The sequence below is a fragment of the Schistocerca cancellata genome, chromosome 5 (genome assembly GCF_023864275.1).
Source record: "Schistocerca cancellata isolate TAMUIC-IGC-003103 chromosome 5, iqSchCanc2.1, whole genome shotgun sequence".
Lineage (NCBI taxonomy): Eukaryota > Metazoa > Arthropoda > Insecta > Orthoptera > Acrididae > Schistocerca > Schistocerca cancellata.
The window spans coordinates 509,985,659-510,007,410 of record NC_064630.1 but is presented as its reverse complement, the minus strand read 5'-3'; the positions used below and the strand labels follow the sequence as shown (position 1 = coordinate 510,007,410).

General features: G+C 43.2%; 1 long non-coding RNA gene across 1 annotated transcript in view; it reads left to right on the top strand.

Moving 5' to 3' along the window:
- Nucleotides 1–1,259: 1,259 nt before the first annotated feature.
- Nucleotides 1,260–21,752, top strand: part of LOC126187461 (uncharacterized) — a 180,247-nt gene continuing 159,754 nt past the window's right edge. The window contains exon 1 of the long non-coding RNA XR_007537730.1: nucleotides 1,260–1,381. This is a non-coding gene — a long non-coding RNA (uncharacterized LOC126187461). The remainder of the gene's footprint in view (nucleotides 1,382–21,752) is intronic.

Here is a 21,752-nt window from a genome sequence, read left to right as displayed (position 1 = left end):
TGCAACGCAAGACGTGGGTCCCAAATAACATTCACTGAACTTCGTACCCGTTCTTCAAATAACTGCTGTCACGGTTTCTGCCTGTGGCTGTACTTCCGCTCACTTGGCAGATCACATTGCTGGGGCGTGACGTGAGCCGTGACTCACTGTTGACAGACCAGCAGAAGCATGGAGTTACGTCCGGCAGCTATCGTAATGGACTGGGTCAAATGTGAAACATTTACGCGTGTTATACACATTTCTGAAGGAATGTGACTGCTTGCCCCGTTAGGGAACTGCGGCGTATTAATGTAAAATTGTATCCTTACACTGTGAGAAGCTTAACCAAAATAGATCAACTCATCGCCTGTAGATGAGCAGTGTTCGCTAGAGACGTTTTCTTGCCCTCCACCAAATGACAGATATCTGTTATTTACTTGTTGCTTGTAACAGTTCCAAGTTTAGATTTAGTTTGTAAGCTACCGGCCCACTATCCACTCGCTGGATAAAATTCTGATGTTCCTCATGTCTTGTGGGCTGCGAAGGGAGTGAACTCACGAACTTTAACTTACGGTAGGATCTTGGTCTGCCGGATTCAGGAAAGATCTGCGGCGGTGACAGGTAAACAAAGAAGTCGTCAAATACTGTATTAAAGAGTTAAGTATCATTTCCACAAAACATCCATTTAAGTTATTAAACTCCTAAGTTGTTAAGACAATTTATGGATACGCTGTACTGTGTAGCCGTTCCTTCTATATATGGTCTAAGTGTCATCGAACTATGCTACTTCGCAGCGACATTTTCATGCGAAAGTTACGTTCGTCCCTACGTTTCACAAGTTGTATAACGATTTCTTTTCTTTAACTTGATATTATCTGTTCACACACACACACACACACACACACACACACACACACACAAGAACGCTCGAGCACACACCCGTACGCCCACGCATTGTGTGTCTAATTACTAGTTAGATCGCAGTGTAGTATTGGCCTTCGTGGAAAGGAGCCATTCCTCTACTCCTTCTTGCTGTTCGCCCATAATCGGAAATCGGAGTATGACAGTCTGACGTTTTTTACACTGCCAGAAACTCTGGCTATGCCGAAGAGTGAAACCAAGGCTCGAGCATCAGGGGCTAGCAGCTACGAGCGCTGCACGCAGTGTGGCTGCCGTATGTACGTATGCGTGCGAGGGCGAGAGCGCGCGCACGCCCGTGTGTGTGTCGGCTATGCGACCCGTCTACAGACGGCCGGTGGTATATTTAGACCGCGCCGCGGCGCGTGGTGGTGGAGGCGGAGGCGGCGCGACGCGTAGCGCTGGCGGGGTAGCCGGCAGCCGGCAGCCGCAGTCGCGACGGATCGCCGGGATACGCGGCTCGGCCGCCGCTCTCCAGCATCCGGTGAGTGCCACTCTACCGCGCTATCTGCCTGAGCCAACTGCTGCTCCTGAAGATGGCGAGCGAGAAACTCGTCGAAACGTCACATCAGGATGGGGCCATTACTCGACTGATGACCCGGCGACATTACGTCAGTGTTTCAACAGTGTATTGCTGACCGCTGATGCCATTCAGTGCTGCCAAGTAGAAGCCTGTGCGTAGCTCCCGAGCTTGCAGTGCTGTGTTACAACACGATACAACCTAGCACCGTAAGGTGCACGCGTTAGCCCTTATCCCCTGATACAGCATGCGCAAACGCCAGCTACGTCATCGAATTTCTTCTCCTGAAGACAATTAGTGGGAAACGCGCCGAAACGTTACTTCGGGACAACTTGGTGTAATGCTGACAACCCACTATAACTCCGGTATCTTACACACAAACACGATGTATAGGCCGCTTCTGTGACTGTACGTTCGAACTACAAGCAAAGACACATACTATAGCTAGTCACTAAGCTTTAATACTTCAGTTACGAAGTGTTCCAGGAGATTTTCCCATCACCAGATGGCATTTATTTTAGCCTAGTAGCATTGCTCCTAGAAAACGACACCGAAAATCCAAGAATTTTTGTAAATTTATATTATAATCAAAGCGAAAAATTGAAATCATTTATGGATCGTTCGACATCGTAGTCATTTCTGGGTGCAGCGCTGCTGACCTCTGAAACAAAACTGTCGTCTGACAACGCAGTCTTCGAAAAGCGTTGTAGCTGAAGAATTAAATCTTCTTTACGTTGTTGTCCACGGAGCTGGTAGTAGCTTAATCACCAAAAAGCTGCTATAAATGTAATTATGCTGCAATTAGTTTTGACTACTTATGTTATCAAATGGAACTCTTTAAAGCTAAAATTGTATCTACGGTATATCCATTACTGTAGTATATGTTACATGTTAATGAACATGTAGTACAGCCCATTTTAGTTTCAAAGTGTTCCACATGCCGTCGTAAACAGCCGAAATTAATTGCAATATAACAAAATTCGTAATGGCTTTTTGCTCGCTTAGATAAAAATTAAGAATTGAAGCTTTTGACTGGTTGCACTGGTGTACTTCAAATGTTGCTTCAACAGCGTTTGTTGACCTGCAACAGCCAGCCACAAGACTATATGTCAGAGAGGGTCGACTAAAGGCTGATTCCTCTCATCATCCACATTTCCCACGCCCTTCTGGCTACGTTGGCTAATTATTGAAGGCTTTACTCATTCACTGTTGCTCAATAAAACTGTCATCTGTTAGTGAAAGTTTCCAGCTCTGATGACCTGGTCGTCGACAGACTTAAATATTTATCTTCCTCCTTTATTTTGGTATAAATTTAACGGATGTCGATTTATCTTTATGTTTTGGGTACAGTTTAGTGCGTCAGGTGCTTAAGTCGATATTCTAAGCCGATCCACGTATCAGTCATCTTGTGTGGTACGCTGCACTTCCTTCTCGCCAATATCAGCTGTATCTGAAGTTGCTGTCAAATATCTTACAGATACCAACTTTGATTCAACACCAAACCGTTGTGCACAGCGACTATATATTATTACAATGAAGGGTAGGAATAAAGCAATCAGTAGCAGTCTCATTGGTTTTATTATTATATCATTTTAATTTTTTTATTATTGTAATAAAAAGCCAGTGGGATTGCGACTGATTGTTGTATTCCTATCCTTCCTGATTTTACAGACACAGTTTAGCTGGTGGTAGTCAAGTAAGAGCTCCTTCTGTGGTAAGCGGATGTGATGTCACATTGTGGTTGTTGGAAGGAAACGGCACCGCAAGAAACATGGTGGCTTGTTTTTGGCGTCCATATAGATAGCATATAGAGTATTCAAGATGGTGTCGTAATAAACAATTTTTTCGTTATTTTGCCGTGACAAGCCTTATCGTTACTGTGAAGTATTTGAAACTTAAAAAGATATTTTTGTTCGTGGTATGACATGATAAATTCAAGGTAAGTATGCTTATTTCGTCGCAATTCACATCCAAGACATCATTATAATAGAATATTCGTCATCAACGTCATGGGATTTGAATTTATCGCGTACCTTGATTTCATGCTACCGGCTTGATACAAGGCGGCCAGTTGTGTCCAGATTGGATCAGCAGTATATGTATGTTAATGCAGGCTTCCTCCGCTACAATCCTCACGGGAAGATCACGACTAGAAAACCGATCGAAGCCACAATCGGAACGAAGGTTTCACTCTGCTGATAAACGGGTAGCATTTATCATTGCTTCGGCAGTGCCGATTACACTGGTATTTGATAGCCTGCTTCTAGTTAATGATGTCTATATCAGCTACGTTTCAGATAACTGTCGTCATATCTCTGTTGACTAACCTCAATAAAACCGTGTCTGTTACCTTTTCTTGGAGGATGTAAGCTATGGCGAAATGTGTTTCCACGTCAGTAACTCAAGTCATAAATTACCTTATGCAAAAACAGACATGTAACATAGCGACCTACACCATACATTTGACTTATTTAAAACATTATTTATAAACCAGCTTTTTGTGAGTAAAATTCATATTTTGGCTTAATTTGACGGTACTGACTATGTACATAGCCGCTTATGCTCTATTGTTTGTGATCAGCGGTAAGAAGCGGGTAAGAAGCGCATATTTTACCCGGATGGGTTACGTAGTTTCAAGGTGTGCTGATCCTACACTAACTATGGATTTCTTTTCTGGCTTCCACGAGACTTCAGTACCCCATTACTCTCCGATGCCCAGCGCATTTAACGTCTCGTCAAAATAGAAGGAAATAGCGGTGAAGTGTGTCACCACATTTTAATTACGGAGGAAAACAGTTTCTTTACGCTCCTTGTAAATTATTGCATTTGAGATGAAGTTGTGAATAACTATTCATTCTGAGGAATTAATGTGGGAAATAACCAGAAATATACGACTGAACGGGGCACGCACCAGTAGCCCGTTCATCGGAATAAAGTAATACGATGCGCTCTTGATCCTGATGAGCAGAATTAATTCATAACTCGCCACAAGCGTGCCCCAGTCCAGATTTTTTTGTGCCGATTTTTAATTAAAATTCGTTCTACATCAACATACACAGTCAGTAAACCTCTCTAGCCATTCGCCCTACCTGCTAACGATATTCCGTGTACATTCCATTCAATATTGCATCATAGTATTATCTGATTGAGGAGATGTGACATGCTAAAAGAGTTTACTATTACCCTTGTTTTCGAATATCACGATATTGAAACCTGCTTTGCAGCCTTAAGTGTACATTACGAAACCTGACTTAAATTTAAATAACTACATTCTCTGTGAGTAAATGTTACCCCAAATTTTTGTTTCTGTTTCGTTCATGTAGCGTAACTGTGCGACCGAAGTAATGTGCAAACAAACTGTGTATTTTATTGCTCTCTCTCTCTCTCTCTCTCTCTCTCTCTCTCTCTCTCTCTCTCTCTCTCTCTCTCTCGGAATAAATCCGTATTGTCAGACATACTCAACATGCTCTATTATCCCGGGTTTGGTGAATCCAGAAACTATTTTCACTCAGGACCAGTGTCCCAAATTGGCACACTACCGTTCGATAACAAATCTACATCTACATCTACATTTATACTCCGCAAGCCACCCAACGGTGTGTGGCGGAGGGCATTTTACGTGCCACTGTCATTATCTCCCTTTCCTGTTCCACTCGCGTATGGTTCGCGGGAAGAACGACTGTCTGAAAGCCTCTGTGCGCGCTCTAATCTCTCTAATTTTACATTCGTGATCTCCTCGGGAGGTATAAGTAGGGGGAAGCAATATATTCGATACCTCATCCAGAAACGCACCCTCTCGAAACCTGGCGAGCAAGCTACACCGCGATGCAGAGCGCCTCTCTTGCAGAGTCTGCCACTTGAGTTTGTTAAACATCTCCGTAACGCTATCACGGTTACCAAATAACCCTGTGACGAAACGCGCCGCTCTTCTTTGGATCTTCTCTATCTCCTCCGTCAACCCGATCTGGTACGGATCCCACACTGATGAGCAATACTCAAGTATAGGTCGAACGAGTGTTTTGTAAGCCACCTCCTTTGTTGATGGACTACATTTTCTAAGGACTCTCCCAATGAATCTCAACCTGGTACCCGCCTTACCAACAATTAATTTTATATGATCATTCCACTTCAAATCGTTCCGCACGCATACTCCCAGATATTTTACAGAAGTAACTGCTACCAGTGTTTGTTCCGCTATCATATAATCATACAATAAAGGATCCTTCTTTCTATGTATTCGCAATACATTACATTTGTCTATGTTAAGGGTCAGTTGCCACTCCCTGCACCAAGTGCCTATCCGCTGCAGATCTTCCTGCATTTCGCTACAATTTTCTAATGCTGCAACTTCTCTGTATACTACAGCATCATCCGCGAAAAGCCGCATGGAACTTCCGACACTATCTACTAGGTCATTTATATATATTGTGAAAAGCAATGGTCCCATAACACTCCCCTGTGGCACGCCAGAGGTTACTTTAACGTCTGTAGATGTCTCTCCATTGAGAACAACATGCTGTGTTCTGTTTGCTAAAAACTCTTCAATCCAGCCACACAGCTGGTCTGATATTCCGTAGGCTCTTACTTTGTTTATCAGACGACAGTGCGGAACTGTATCGAACGCCTTCCGGAAGTCAAGGAAAATGGCATCTACCTGGGAGCCTGTATCTAATATTTTCTGGGTTTCATGAACAAATAAAGCGAGTTGGGTTTCACACGATCGCTGTTTCCGGAATCCATGTTGATTCCTACATAGTAGATTCTGAGTTTCCAAAAACGACATGATACTCGAGCAAAAGACATGTTCTAAAATTCTACAACAGATCGACGTCAGAGAGATAGGTCTATAGTTTTGCGCATCTGCTCGACGACCCTTCTTGAAGACTGGGACTACCTGTGCTCTTTTCCAATCATTTGGAACCTTCTGTTCCTCTAGAGACTTGCGGTACACGGCTGTTAGAAGGGGGGCAAGTTCTTTCGCGTACTCTGTGTAGAATCGAATTGGTATCCCGTCAGGTCCAGTGGACTTTCCTCTGTTGAGTGATTCCAGTTGCTTTTCTATTCCTTGGACACTTATTTCAATGTCAGCCATTTTTTCGTTGGTGCGAGGATTTAGAGAAGGAACTGCAGTGCGGTCTTCCTCTGTGAAACAGCTTTGGAAAAAGGTGTTTAGTATTTCAGCTTTACGCTTGTCATCCTCTGTTTCAATGCCATCATCATCCCAGAGTGTCTGGACATGATGTTTCGAGCCACTTACTGATTTAACGTAAGACCAGAACTTCCTAGGATTTTCTGTCAAGTCGGTACCTAGTATTTTACTTTCGAATTCACTGAACGCTTCACGCATAGCCCTCCTTACGCTAACTTTGACATCGTTTAGCTTCTGTTTGTCTGAGAGGTTTTGGCTGCGTTTAAACTTGGAGTGAAGCTCTCTTTGCTTTCGCAGTAGTTTCCTAACTTTGTTGTTGTACCACGGTGGGTTTTTCCCGTCCCTCACAGTTTTGCTCGGCACGTACCTGTCTAAAACGCATTTAACGGTTGCCTTGAACTTTTTCCATAAACACTCAACATTGTCAGTGTCGGAACAGAAATTTTCGTTTTGATCTGTTAGGTAGTCTGAAATCTGCCTTCTATTACTCTTGCTAAACAGATAAACCTTCCTCCCTTTTTTTATATTCCTATTAACTTCCATATTCAGGGATGCTGCAACGGCCTTATGATCACTGATTCCCTGTTCTGCACTTACAGAGTCGAAAAGTTCGGGTCTGTTTGTTATCAGTAGGTCCAAGATGTTATCTCCACGAGTCGGTTCTCTGTTTAATTGCTCGAGGTAATTTTCGGATAGTGCACTCAGTATAATGTCACTCGATGCTCTGTCCCTACCACCCGTCCTAAACATCTGAGTGTCCCATTCTATATCTGGTAAATTGAAATCTCCACCTAAGACCATAACATGCTGAGGAAATTTATGTGAAATGTATTCCAAATTTTCTCTCAGTTGTTCTGCCACTAATGCTGCTGAGTCGGGGGGTCGGTAAAAGGAGCCAATTATTAACCTTGCTCGGTTGTTGAGTGTAACCTCCACCCATAATAATTCACAGGAACTATCCACTTCTACTTCACTACAGGATAAACTACTACTAACAGCGACGAACACTCCGCCACCGGTTGCATGCAATCTATCCTTTCTAAACACCGTCTGTGCCTTTGTAAAAATTTCGGCAGAATTTATCTCTGGCTTCAGCCAGCTTTCTGTACCTATAACGATTTCAGCTTCGGTGCTTTCTATCAGCGCTTGAAGTTCCGGTACTTTACCAACGCAGCTTCGACAGTTTACAATTACAATACCGATTGCTGCTTGGTCCCCGCATGTCCTGACTTTGCCCCGCACCCGTTGAGGCTGTTGCCCTTTCTGCACTTGCCCGAGGCCATCTAACCTAAAAAACCGCCCAGCCCACGCCACACAACCCCTGCTACCCGTGTAGCCGCTTGTTGCGTGTAGTGGACTCCTGACCTATCCAGCGGAACCCGAAACCCCACCACCCTATGGCGCAAGTCGAGGAATCTGCAGCCCACATGGTCGCAGAACCGTCTCAACCTCTGATTCAGACCCTCCACTCGGCTCTGTACCAAAGGTCCGCAGTCAGTCCTGTCGACGATGCTGCAGATGGTGAGCTCTGCTTTCATCCCGCTAGCGAGACTGGCAGTCTTCACCAAATCAGATAGCCGCCGGAAGCCAGAGAGGATTTCCTCCGATCCATAGCGACACACATCATTGGTGCCGACATGAGCGACCACCTGCAGATGGGTGCACCCTGTACCCTTCATGGCATCCGGAAGGACCCTTTCCACATCTGGAATGACTCCCCCCGGTATGCACACGGAGTGCACTTTGGTTTTCTTCCCCTCCCTTGCTGCCATATCCCTAAGGGGCCCCATTACGCGCCTGACGTTGGAGCTCCCAACTACCAGTAAGCCCACCCTCTGCGACTGCCCGGATCTTGCAGACTGAGGGGCAACCTCTGGAACAGGACAAGCAGCCATGTCAGGCTGAAGATCAGTATCAGCCTGAGACAGAGCCTGAAACCGGTTCGTCAGACAAACTGGAGAGGCCTTCCGTTCAGCCCTCCGGAAAGGTAGTCAAAATTCGTAGAATTTGACTTGAACAATTGCTGCTTATAAAGTTAATGACGTCTCTCTCCTAGGTAATGGTGCTCTGAACAGGACTCTCTTACGTAGGGTGTTGGAATCAGCAAACGCATCTCTTTTTGTTGAAGAGCTCTGCATCACGGTCCTACAGCGCTGTGTGTGACAGTAATTAACCAAGTTTACAACTACAGCAGTCTTTATTTCATTACCATTCGTGTTTACTTTTCTTTGTTGTTATTCTGGTCTTCAGTGCGAAGACATATTTACTGCAGTACCCCGCGCTAGTCTGTCTGCGTCTCTTCTTCTGTACTTAACTGTTGAAACAGAAATGGATTTGAACTCAAATAATTTAATCAAGCTTTGGTCTCTCTCTGTCTGTTTGTTCAGCTTTCAAATCGTCGTCTGAGACCTTCAGACTGTTAATACGTGTTTAACCTGATCTTGAATCATTAAGTTGGGTACGGATGTAGAGGATCCATACAAATTGGTTATGCAGCGAGTTGTAACTGTATTACTCATTCTCTTAATTTTTATTTCTTCATGTGACGTACTGTGTAACGTCTTGACTAGTATATCGACCTATTTCACTGTGTAATTTCAGTTCTCACGGTGTTTGTCCCCACTCTTTATAAATAAATTATTTTAATGTCATACAAGCATCAAAAAATTAATAACGGTGAATTCAAACATTACGTTACGTTTGTTAATCCAGATTGAGTCAAGTCGCTGTGTATGCGAAATGGCATATACGATAAAAAATGTAAGACATACTGATTTTGTGAATGATTATTTTATGGTGCACACCTTGTACTGGGGCTTATCTGTACTTATACGGTACAACATGTACATAAAACCATGTGGATACAGTAATATGATGATGGCAAGTGGCACAATTCCCCTCTTTGGAGGCTGTACTGCCAGCAACCGTCTGCGGAGCAATTCCCTCGACACTTCTTCTGATGACGTTTTGAGAGGCAACGTAGTGTCGAAGTTTAGAAGGCGCGTCTGCCCGCCAAAACGCACTCAGCGGAGTAAAGTGAGTGTCCTTTTATTTCTGTGGTATGATTCAGCCGGACTCGCCGCCAGCTTGTTCGGTCTGTGTGCAAGCCAAAACGCGTTCCACGGTTAAGAAAAGTGCAGTTTTTTTCTAAAATCCTAAGTTCTTATCCAGAAACACTGTCTTTACGTCAAATGAAAAGAGGAATATCATTTACAGTGATAAATCATTGTGTATGTCTTTACGGCCAGGTTTTATAAACGATTTTAATTTGCTTCCCATCGACGTTATCGTATTTCAAAGTCCCACATACCTAAAACACTTTCGACACAGCCCAGTAACGCTGTACTCAAAACACTGTACTTGCATTCGGGGGCAACTGGTTTCAAAGTACCGTCCAGATTTAAGTTTTCCATTCTCTCCCTAAATAGATTAAAGATGTTACTGAGGAAAATCTTTTTAAAAGAACGCGGCTAATTCCCTTCGCCTTCATTATTCGATAAGAACTTAAGTCTCTACTGTTAACCTTGTCCACGTAACGATGAACCTTCATTTACTTTTACCACTTTCTTAGGCGACGTGGATAACGTATGATGATGTGGGGTCATCTGAGTCAGAAATAGCAGATTTCAGTTCAGCTGCTGGAAGAATCATTCATCACCAGTGTTCGGTCGAATATGGGAGTAGAGTACCTGAAGTTGAACTCCTCATTTCCCAATTATGGACCCACGTTCAAGGCTAAATTCCAAACTTAATTGCAGTGGAGTGAATAAATGTAATGAACATGTCGCGTGAACTGAAAATTTTTTCTAGACCTCTGATCGAAACCGGATATCCTGTTACCAATGAGCAGTAGCCTGTCCCGCTAAGTATTTTATTTTATTCGTGTTTTCTATCCATTTCTTTAATTAAGTAAGATTGTCATCACCAGGCCCTCTCGTATACCTAACCAGGTACTTTACGTGTTTTGCATTAAACTGACTACGATAAGCGTATTATAAGTTACAGTTGATGTACAACTTATGAAAATTTATTAATTACTGTATTGCAGAATATAACACGATTCACATTCGTTCATGAGTATAACATTACAGACAGATTTTGCTAAATCTAACAGTCTAGTGTTCTCACTACACGTGACACATTGGCTCATACCGTAATAACGGAGTTTCGATAGAACGAGTAACTGCACGTGTTTATGTTCCACGCCATGCAGAAAGATTTTCCGAAACTTTTTAAAGGCGTAGGGGCAAGCTGCAATCTTCTTGCGTATTGACGACAGTATTTTCTGCACAGTTTAAATGCCTATCCAAAGGTACACCAGAGTCTTTCACCTTTTGTGATAGGGCATTGTAATACTGTCTGGAGTAAGTTCTAGGGGACTGATGACCTCAGAAGTTAAGTCCAATAGTGATCAGCGCCATTTTTGACAATCCTAAAAAATATGTGACTGCAGGACGACTTTCCATCCCGATAGACAACTTGTTGGTGATTGTTTTTGAAGTAGCTTTCAAAGTACATTTGGCACCACAATTACGACTAGCTTTTAAAAATAAATTGTTCATCGTGTTACTTGATAACTGTATTCAAGTAGTTCGCAGAAACGTACAATACGCCATGAAAAGCTTTATATCCCAATGATCCACAATATACATCCAGAACCGACTAAAGTCTCATTCATTACATCCATTCTTGATGACAAACTACAGCTGTGAATCAAATTGTCGGTTTATATACAGGGTGTCCCAGCTATCTTGTCCATCCAAAATATTTCTGGAACAATAACAGCTATTGGAAAACGACTTTCACCGGTTTCAATGTAGGGCTGGGGCCCATGAATGTGCATATTTGGAAACATTCTAAAACGAAAGCATATGTGTTTTTTAACACAAACTTATGTTTTTTTAAATGGACCTCCTATATTTTTTCTTCAGCAATCCGTAGCATGACAAAGCACATACACAATGGCGTTGATTGCATCGCAATATTCCCATTACATCCAGAGATATTGAGACGCGAAGTTGACGCTTGAAACACCCGACATGCGCTGTTAGCGCACATCCTGAGGCTCAGGCGTGAACCCCATGCTGCCCGTAATCGCGATGTGATTGACATGTGTAATCACACCTCCATACTTATCAAGAGGGACACTTACTTGTCAATCACATCGCGATTACAGGCAGCATGGGGTTCACGCCTGAGCCTCAGGACGTGCGCTAGCAGCGCATGTCGGGTGTTTCAAGCGTCAACTTCGCGTCTCAATATCTCGGGATGTAATTGGAATATTGCGATGCAATAAACACCATTGTGTATGTGCTTCTTCATGCTATGGATTGCTGAAGAAAAAATATAGGAGGTCCATTTAAAAAAAAACATAAGTTTGTGTTAAAAAACACATATGCTTTCGTTTTAGAATGTTCCAAAATATGTACATTCATGGGCCCCAGCCCTACATTGATACCGGTGAAAGTCGTTTTCCAATAGCTGTTATTGTTCCAGAGATATTTTGGGTGGACAAGATAGCTGGGGCACCCTGTACACTAAGTGATCAAAAGTATCCGGACACCCCAGAATACATACGTTTTTCACAGTAGGTGCATTGTGCTGCCACCTACTGCCAGGTACTCAATATCGGCGACCTCAGTATTCATTAGACATTGCGAGGCAGCATAAGGGGGCGCTCCGCGGAACTCACGGACTTCGAACGTGGTCGGGTGATTGGGTGTCACTCATACGTCTGTACGCGAGATATCCAATCTCTTAAAAATCCCTAGGTCCACTGTTTCCGATGTGATACTGAAGTGGAATCGTGAAGGGACACGTACAGCACAAAAATGTAAAGGCCGACCATGTCTGTTAACTGACAGAGACCGCCGACAGTTGAAGAGGGTCGTAATGTGTAATAGGCAGACATCTATCCAGACCATCACAAAGAATTTCCAAATTGCATCAGGATCCACTGCGAGTGGCGGGAGGTGAGAGAACTTGAAATTCATGGTCGAGCGGCTGCTCATAAGCCACACATCATGCCAGTAAATGCCAAACCACGCCTCGCTTGGTGTAGGGAGTGTAAACATTGGACTATTGAACAGTGGTAAAACTTTGTGTGGAGTGACAAATCACGCTAGATAATGCGGCGATTCGACGGCAGGGTGTGGGTATGGCGAATGCCCGGTGAACCTCATCTGCTAGCGTGTTTACCGCCAACAGTGAAATTGGGAGGCGGTGGTGTTACGGTGTGGTCGTGTTTTTCATGGAGGGGGATTTCACCCCTTGTTGTTTTGCATGGCACTATCACAGCACAGGCCTACAGTGATGTTTTAAGTACCTTCTTGCTTCCCAGTGTTGTAGAGCAATTGGGGGATGGCGATTGCATCTTTTAACACGATCGAGCATCTTTTCATAATGCACGGACTGTGGCGGAGTGGTTACACAACAATAACAACCCTGTAATTGACTGTCCTGCGCAGAGTCCTGACCTGAATCCTACAGAACACCTTTGGGTTGTTTTGGAACGCTGACTTCTCCCCAGGCCTCACGGCCAGACGTGGATACCTCTCAGTGCAGCACTCCGTGAAGAATCGGCTGCCATTCCCCAAGAAACCTTCCAGCACCTGACTGAACGTATGCCTCTGAGAGTGGAAGCTATCATCAAGGTTAAGGACGGGCCGACACCATACTGAATTCCAGCGTTACCGATGAAGGGTACCACAATTCCCTTAAATTTCGGAGAGGTGGCTATGAGCTCTGACGCCACGTTCAATCACATCGCAGATATGTTCGATCAGGTTCACATTTGGCGAGTTGGGGGGTCAGCACATCAATTGGAACTCGCCACTGTGTTCCTCGAGCCACTCCATCACAGTCCTGACCTTGTGACATGGTGCACTATCTTGTTCAACAATTCCACTGTCGTGGTGAAACATGATCGTCGTGGAGGGGTGTACGCGGTCTGAAACCAGTGTACAATACTCCCTGGCCGTCATGGCGCCCACGTGGATGTTCCCATACCATAATGCAGCCGCTGCAAGCCTGTCTCCGGCCCATCGTACAGGTGTCAAGGAGCTGTTGCTCTTGAAGACGAAGGATTCGCGTCCTCCCATCGACTTTTATGAAGACAGTATGGGACTCATCAGATCATGCAACACTCTGCGACTGCGCCAACGTCCACCGCCTATAGTCATGTGCCCAATTCAGTCGTAGTTGCGAATGTCGTGGTGTTAGCATTGGCACACGCATGGGTCGTCGGTTGCGAAGGCCCATCGTTAGGAGTGTTTGGTGAACTGTGTGTTCAGACGCACTTTTACTCTGCCCAGCATTGAAGTCTGATGTTAGTTCCGCTGCAGTTCGCCGCCTGTCCTGTTTTACCAGTCTGCTCAGCCTACGACGGTCGGCGTCTGTAATGAGGGGTGGCCGCCCAACCGTACGATATCTGGACGTGGTTTCAGCTTGGTTTCGTCGCGTGTTAAATACACTCACCACAGCACTCCTCGAACACCCGACAAGTCGTGAGTTTCCGAAATGCTCTTGGCGAGCCTTCTGGCCACCACAACCTGTGCCAGCCGGTGTGGCCGAGCGGTTCTAGGCGCTTCAGTCTGGAACCGCGCGACCTCTATGGTCGCAGGTTGGAATCCTGCCTCGGGTATGGATGTGTGTGATGTCCTTAGGTGAGTTAGGTTTAAGTAGTTCTAAGTTCTAGGGGACTGATGACCTCTGATGTTAAGTCCCATAGTGCTCAGAGCCTTTTTTTTAACCACAGCCTGCCCTCGGTCAAACTCAGACAGATCGTGCGCCTTCCCCATTCTACACACCGACGGCACGTTCACTGATACTACATGCTCGGTGCGTGTGTCTGACCAGCAGTCATTCCTCGTCGGATGAGGCTGCTATCGCCTGGAAGGGTTTATATTGACAGTAGGTCGGTGGTTCAAAAATGGCTCTGGGCACTATCGGACTTAACATCTGAGGTCATCAGTCCCCTAGAACTTAGAACTACTTAAACCTAACTAACCTAAGGACATCACACACATACATGCCCGAGGCAGGATTGGAACATGCGACCGTAGCGGTCGCGCGGTTCCCGACTGTAGCGCCTAGAACCGCTCGGCCACACCGAGGTTGGTGGTCATAATGTTCTGGCTGACGAGTGTATATTCCTGGTCATATGTAAGAACATGAATCTTATCCAGACATCAGCTGTCTACGATCAAATAAAAACTACAATGACTGTACTAGTTGTATTTATCACAAATGTTCTTGAAAATTCTGTGTGTCACATGGTCCTTCGAGAGAACACAGCGATATCCCAGAGAATTCCATTGCTATCTCTTGCTTCCCAACATCAGCTCGTGGACAAATTTAATGCAGAGCTACTGCTTTTTGCACCAACAAATATTTCGCTTTTTTGCTGATTGTAGCTGGAAGTGTTCTGAATTGCTAGCAAAATTGGTTGGTAGTTGGTGTGGAGTATTTCAGAAAGCAAATATACGAATAGCATTTGAAGTGACAGTAAAATTATAACGAGGCTGCCGGTCCAAAATGGCCATGACGTATAATTAAATAATTAATAGTACGTAGCATCGTGAGTTGCTATCAATAGAGACGCAGAGTGAATGTACACGCATCAGAATGATGGAAGAGTTGAATGTTGGATAAATAAACAGTGTGTCAGCGCTACGCACCTATCATTTCCGAGTGCTGTATGGTAATTCATTTGTGCGCGCTTTATTGATTTCCCGCTCGGGTCGCCTACTGACGGAAGTGTATGTTAGTGGAGCTTCCTGTAACTAAATTGTTTCGATCAGTGTCAAACGGAAATACAAAATTACGAGAAACAACTGTGGCACGTAGAGGCCATCTGTTTTATGCGTTACCATTAACTGCGTGTTTCTAAATACTAATTCCATTCTGTTACACGAGTTTATCAGTGTCTCAATTATGCCTTAGCAAGAGAATCGTAAACCAATTTCTCACTCGCTAAAACTTATATCACATGTTTTACGTAAAGTCATAGCATCTACAAAAATGAATGCGACAAAGTTCTGTTGAAGTTCAATCGTTGTGGACAAAAGAATGCACACAGAATCAACCTAAGCGATTCAGTAATTAGAGCAAGTCGTTTAAGCACCCAATGCAGCAGGTTTAAAGACAGCTTTAGAAATCTGAAATAGGTCACTTGCGGTGCATAGTAATAAACGCGTAGCGTAGTCGCCTATTTAACTGAGTAGATTTCAATGTATTGTGCAGAACCTTTTCAAGATCGATCGCTCAGTACTCGATAGGTATTCCCTCGCATAATGTCTGCCTCAAAAGGATTGAGAATGACGGTGAAAATTTGTGACTTTGTGAATGTGTTGATATAGTGGTGATCCAATTTCAGCCCAGACACACCTACGTCTGTTCCTTCACTCTTTAGGATATTTATGAACGTCATTTTCTGCGGGGATGTACACTTGCAGAAAATTAGTTGTTTTCAGGTTAACTTGAATTTTGGAAATAGAAAAAAAGGTTGCATAAAAAAATCAGGTGAATGAAGTTGATGTTACAGGGCGTTTGGAAGAAAGAATTTTCATGATGCAACATCCATCTGTTTCTACATTACAGTGTGCCCTTGTTTCCACTGAGTGCTTCTTTCCACATGTTTACACTTTTTTTGTGTTCGTTGTTGCAAATTTTTTGGAATAATTGTGGCTAATATTTGACGATGGATACGCACATTTTCGTTGCGGTACCCTGAATGTTAAAAGAAACAATGAATTTATGACGAATTTCGAAGCACTGTTTTGGTGATTTCCTTGTGTCCATAATAAAAATGACGATATTCAGTAGATTGTTTAAAGCACGGTTTATGGATCGTTGATAAAGCTTCACGTCTCATCAGTGGTAACCACACTAAAAAAATGTGTTCAACATTAATAATGTGTATAAAGTTCAGATCAAACTTCCTTTGCCTCTTCCGCTTGTTTTTCAGTGTGTAGCGGACACCTTCTCTATTCGTGCATAACAATTCAGCAATATAACACGCAAGCTCATTCTTCGACGTTTCCGAATTTGCAACGTTTTCCACGATTCCTGATGTGGCGTGTGCGGGCCACCTGCTCGGTCGCCCTTTTGCGCACAGTCCTTGCCTTCAGAAAAAAATCCTGTATTATTCGAAGACAGCCACACTCGACAAACACTATTATCCGTTAGCTTATTACAACTCCTGATAAGTCTCTGTATCTGGCTTTTTAATTTTCACGGCGCTTGATACTAACTAGCTGATCATTTTAAAAACATTTTGTGTCTTTTATGAAATTTATCTTATATTTTTCCGCAACCAGGTTACTGTTTTTAGGTAAACTGATTTTGTTAACTCGCCAACCAAACTCACAATAACACATTTTCTTGTAGAAGGTAAGTTGTATAATAATGTAAAGAAAAATCTACGTAACTTCACTTCTTATAAGAAAAAGAAAAATCACAACAGACATAGGAAGTTGTTCAGTTTCTGATATCGTACTCGTTACTTAAAAAGAACAGTAGGTCGACCTCATTTCCCATAATGGAACCTAAAATGCTGCATTTAAAGTTGACAGGGCCCTTGCTGTATGTGATTTTGAACACTGTAACTGTGCATGTGATTTTGTGACTTACATCCGAATAAAGGACGCCAGATTGAAATCGTTTCTATCTGACAACTTCTCTTCTATAGACGAATATTTCAGTACATTGTATGTATGTTGCTAAGTTACTTTTCCCACATTTTGTTGCAGATTAAGATATAAAAACTATGCACTTACTTTAAATGGCGAGCATGTAACCAAATAATCACAAAAAAACGGCTCTTAGCTGATGAAGGAGTATAATAGTTGACCTGGTGTGTGGCATCCAACGAGTGATGAAGGAGACAACACAGCCCAAATTAGTGGTTTAGCAACTTTTCTGATGGCGCACCTTCATCAGTTGTCGACCCAGAAATGCCATGTGCCAGTATTATGACAAGGTGTTCAAAATAAAATACACAGATTCTGCAAAAAAGTAAACTTGCCTTTAGATAAGGAAGCAGTCAGTTTCAGCAATCTTTCTGTGAGTGGAGCAATAACACAACTTAAATGTCTGTTACAGATACAAAGCTGTGTGTTTGTATATGTGTATGTCTGGCATCTCCTCCAAAACCTCTGAATAGATTTCAGCCAGATTTGGCACAGAAACAGCAGGCCTCATAAGTATTAGCTCTGTGCTGTATGTAGCCTCTTAGCTCCCATAGGACTGGAGATATGGGCGAAAAAGTTTTTTGCAGCCTCTGGCATATAGCTTGCTCTGCATGGAAGACATATTGTGTGGCAGCAGTATCAGCATGCCAAATAAACCTGCTTTACAAAGTGGCATATGTGTCAGGGGAAAGAAATTGTTCTCCAGGCTCTGAAATGTAGGCTATCCTGCATGACAAACGTGTATAGTAGTAGTATTGGCCTGATTTATTGAACTGTATTGTAGGGGCTACATGTGCCGATGAGACAGTTGAGATAGAGAGAGGAGGGGATGGACAGAGGAAAGTGGATGGGGAAATGGACAGGGAGGGTGGTGGAAGGTGTAGAGGGGTAGTGGGTGGGTGGAAAAGGAAAAAAGGGAGGAGGAGATGGGAAGAGAGAGGGAGGAGCAAATGGAAAGAGAGGAGGGAATTGAAAATGGAAAGAGAGAGGGGGGAAGGAGATGTTCAGAGGAAGGGAGAGAATGTTACGGTCAGACAGATAGCGTGAGGATGAGGTGGACAACTGGAGGGGGAACAGTGCAAGAAGAGGGAGGAGGTGTAGTCAATAGATGTATCAAAAACATATGCAGTCGAAGTCGTTGGAAAAAGGCTACTTTTACAATACAAGGTACCCTCTGCCACGTTGTAGGCCTATTTTGCAGTGATTTTCAAAATAGAGATTAACACTTAAAGGTAGATTCTGGATGCTACAGTGCTCTACTACACAATATGAATTTAAACGTCTGGTGTATGGTCCAGTATTATAACTTCTTTCATATATTTAAATTAAGAAGTTGTTTTCTCAGGAACAGTTTACTTTGTGCATAATAAAGGTTAGGATCAAGGTTGTAAAGTCTCTGTAACTCTGATACTTAGCTTTCGACTTTGCCAATAAACAGAGAGGTGATAGAAGTCAGTGTAAAGCCACATTAAAGTTTTGTTTAAAATAATACATAACAGCAGATGACCGCTGTAGGAGGACGAGCAGTGACTTTTTCCAAAGTAGTTGTTTTTCTCATAACGTAAATATACAGAGTAATCTACAAATAATTACCATAACTATCAGTTTTACATTTACGCTAGCTATAATTTATTCTTAGTATACTTTGCAGAAGAAGCCAGCAGTAGTTGCTTGTTAATGTAGGCCTATATATCGACTCGGCCAACATCCCCGAGGTTCTCCTTCATGATGTGATTTATGGAGAAAGATAAGTCACTCAATGAAAAGTGATTTGAACTAAAGCAGTCAGTTTATTAATAACCAAGGGGAGCGTTGCTACATGGTTGCTGTTTCCGGCATGTAGCGTTCGGAGCCAGATTTAGCCCATAAAAAAGACAGGAGGAGAATCGTCGTAAATTTCCCAAAGAACATTGATATTAACGGCTGCAGCGGTCCCGTCCCCAGCTGCGCTTTCTCTCCCCCACCTCTACTTTTTTTTCTTTTCTTTTTTTTTTTTTTTTTTTACCAAAAAGTCCAGTAAGCCCGTTCTGCGAAACGAATGGGAACAGTACGTCAGACGGCGGGCTAGGCGCAGCGATTTTCGTGCGAAATGGAGACAGATCTGCAGTACGCGCTAGGCGTCGTACCGAGCAGCAGTGACGCCTACGGTGGTATGACTGGCAGCAACGCCCTCCGAACTCCGCCCGAGGCAGCTAATATACGGCCGCACGTCGCCCGCGGGGAACGCCCCTCCAGTAGTGCCAACCGCCCGCCGCTAAACGCCTGCCCACTCGTATTGAATATCGTGAAATATCGCGGCCCATTTGTAAAGCGGCCCGCCCGTCCAAATAATAACAGCCGTTGGTAAGCCACAATTAAGGTTCCGGCGGTTTGGTGCGCACACAATTGAGAGTCCCAGCGCTTCCCGACCAGGCCAGCCGTGACCTGTGATCTGTGTGTGTGTGTGTGTGTGTGTGTGTGTGTGTGTGTGTGTTTTGCGCGTTTCGGCCGGTATTCGACGCGAACCAAACAGATGGCGCCGGTCTAAATATGTTGTATAGCTTCATAATCGCGTTAATGCGCCACCGATAAATTGCTTGTGAAGCGGATGAATTGGCCAGATAGCAAATGTGTATGTGTATGATGGGGGAAGGGGGGTGGTGTAGGGCAGCCATCCAATAACAGATATTCGACTGTGCCATTGAATCCTGAGTTCGAAACTCGGGCAAGCTACAGTATTGTCCTCTGCAGAATACGAAACGGTATCGATGATCGGCAGCGTTCAGGTGACCAATTTGTGTGGAAGAACTGTTGACCGGCTACTGTACACACATGTTATTACCATGAGAAACAGTCCAAAGAAAACGCTCAGTAACTCGCGAAAAAACTGTTTAGAAAAATTCCAAGAACCGTTCTTCGGGTCAGATTCTAGGAATATTTTTCAATTTCCGCGTAGTCCTGACGGCCGAAACCGAATAACAACGCCAGAGCTCAAACAACAGGAGCAATAAACGAAATGTTCACAGGTATTATTGACTGGTCCTCAGCGAACGGTCTAGCACTTTGAAGTAACGCAGTCCATTAAATTCTGTGCAAGGTAAGACATATCATCATAGATAACAATATGCAGGAAAGGAAATTTAATCGTATATTGATCGGAACTTGAATCCACCAACATATGCTGCACATGTAACTGGTGAAATTGGTAATGAAAGTATTAACAGTTAGGTTACTTTACTTACTTCCAATCCGTGATATCACAGAGTAATTTTCATGAGCAAATCCAAACACAGGCACAAAGTATTCATTACACAGTAACCTGCTGTAAGGATGATATCTGGTGTCTATTCTCGAACTTGAGGTAGACAACTGCTTAAAAAGTTAGGAGTACGAACAACGGCCTCACAATACATTCCGTTTCATACAGAGTTTCTTATGAAGAATCAGATACACTTGAAAAATAGTAATATTCTTCTTAAATATAACTTTAGGAACAGATATTCCCAACTTAATTTTACTTTTTCACGGAAAGGAGTCACATATGCAACCATTAAAATATTTGGCAATTTCACATTTGAATTAAAGGTGCTGGCATGTAATGGAAGTTATAAGTACAGATGGAAATCACCTCTGCTTCCTAACTTCTCCTGCTCCGTAGATGAAAATCATAGTAGATGGTATTTGTATGACTGGATTACATTTGTCGTACCTTGCTGTAGATGCGGATTTCAAACAAATCTGTTTATATAGGTTTGCAGCATGTACTCACGTATTCACAGAAAAAATGTCTCTTATACATAAATCCTCTGACGCTTACGGCGATTTGTCCCGATTATGATCCATGGAACGTGCAAAAAACTAAATTTAACTCGTCTGGAAGCATGTAACGAGTCATTTTGCTCAGTACCTCTGTGAATGGAACAGTAATGAACCTCTGTATACGTTACAATACAGGGCACTTACTACCTTGTGTCCTTAAGTGATTTCCAGAGTGCAAATGAACCCATCAGTGTAAATTCAGAACGCTAAATCATTCTGTTACGCAAAGTGACTTAAAACATCTGCGCTGTGAGCAAATACTACAGCTTCTTACACTGATTTAAACTGCAAAACGTCTTCTCTCCGGAACTGATTACTTTGTACTTAATTAATATTTCATGTTCTCTTATATCTGAAGTACTGTAAGACATTACACTTTTTTAAAACTATATTTTGTCGTCACAGAGCAAACTACGACGTGAAAATTCAGAAGTTTTTCTCGTAACAAAGACATATTAGCTTGCACATGGAGATACTCTTACTTGAAACTAGAGGCTTTCTTCCTAACAAAAGAAATTGCGTGATGCATACGAAACACGTTTTTCTGTTTCTAAAGTTTGCAACTTCTGTTATAACTTTTAATGAAATTCATCAAAATTAATGACATGGAAGCAAAATTACGATAACGAATACCTTAACCGATAATTGCACGTAATTTATTGACTCGATGATACTGAAAATGTCCTTTCTTAAAATA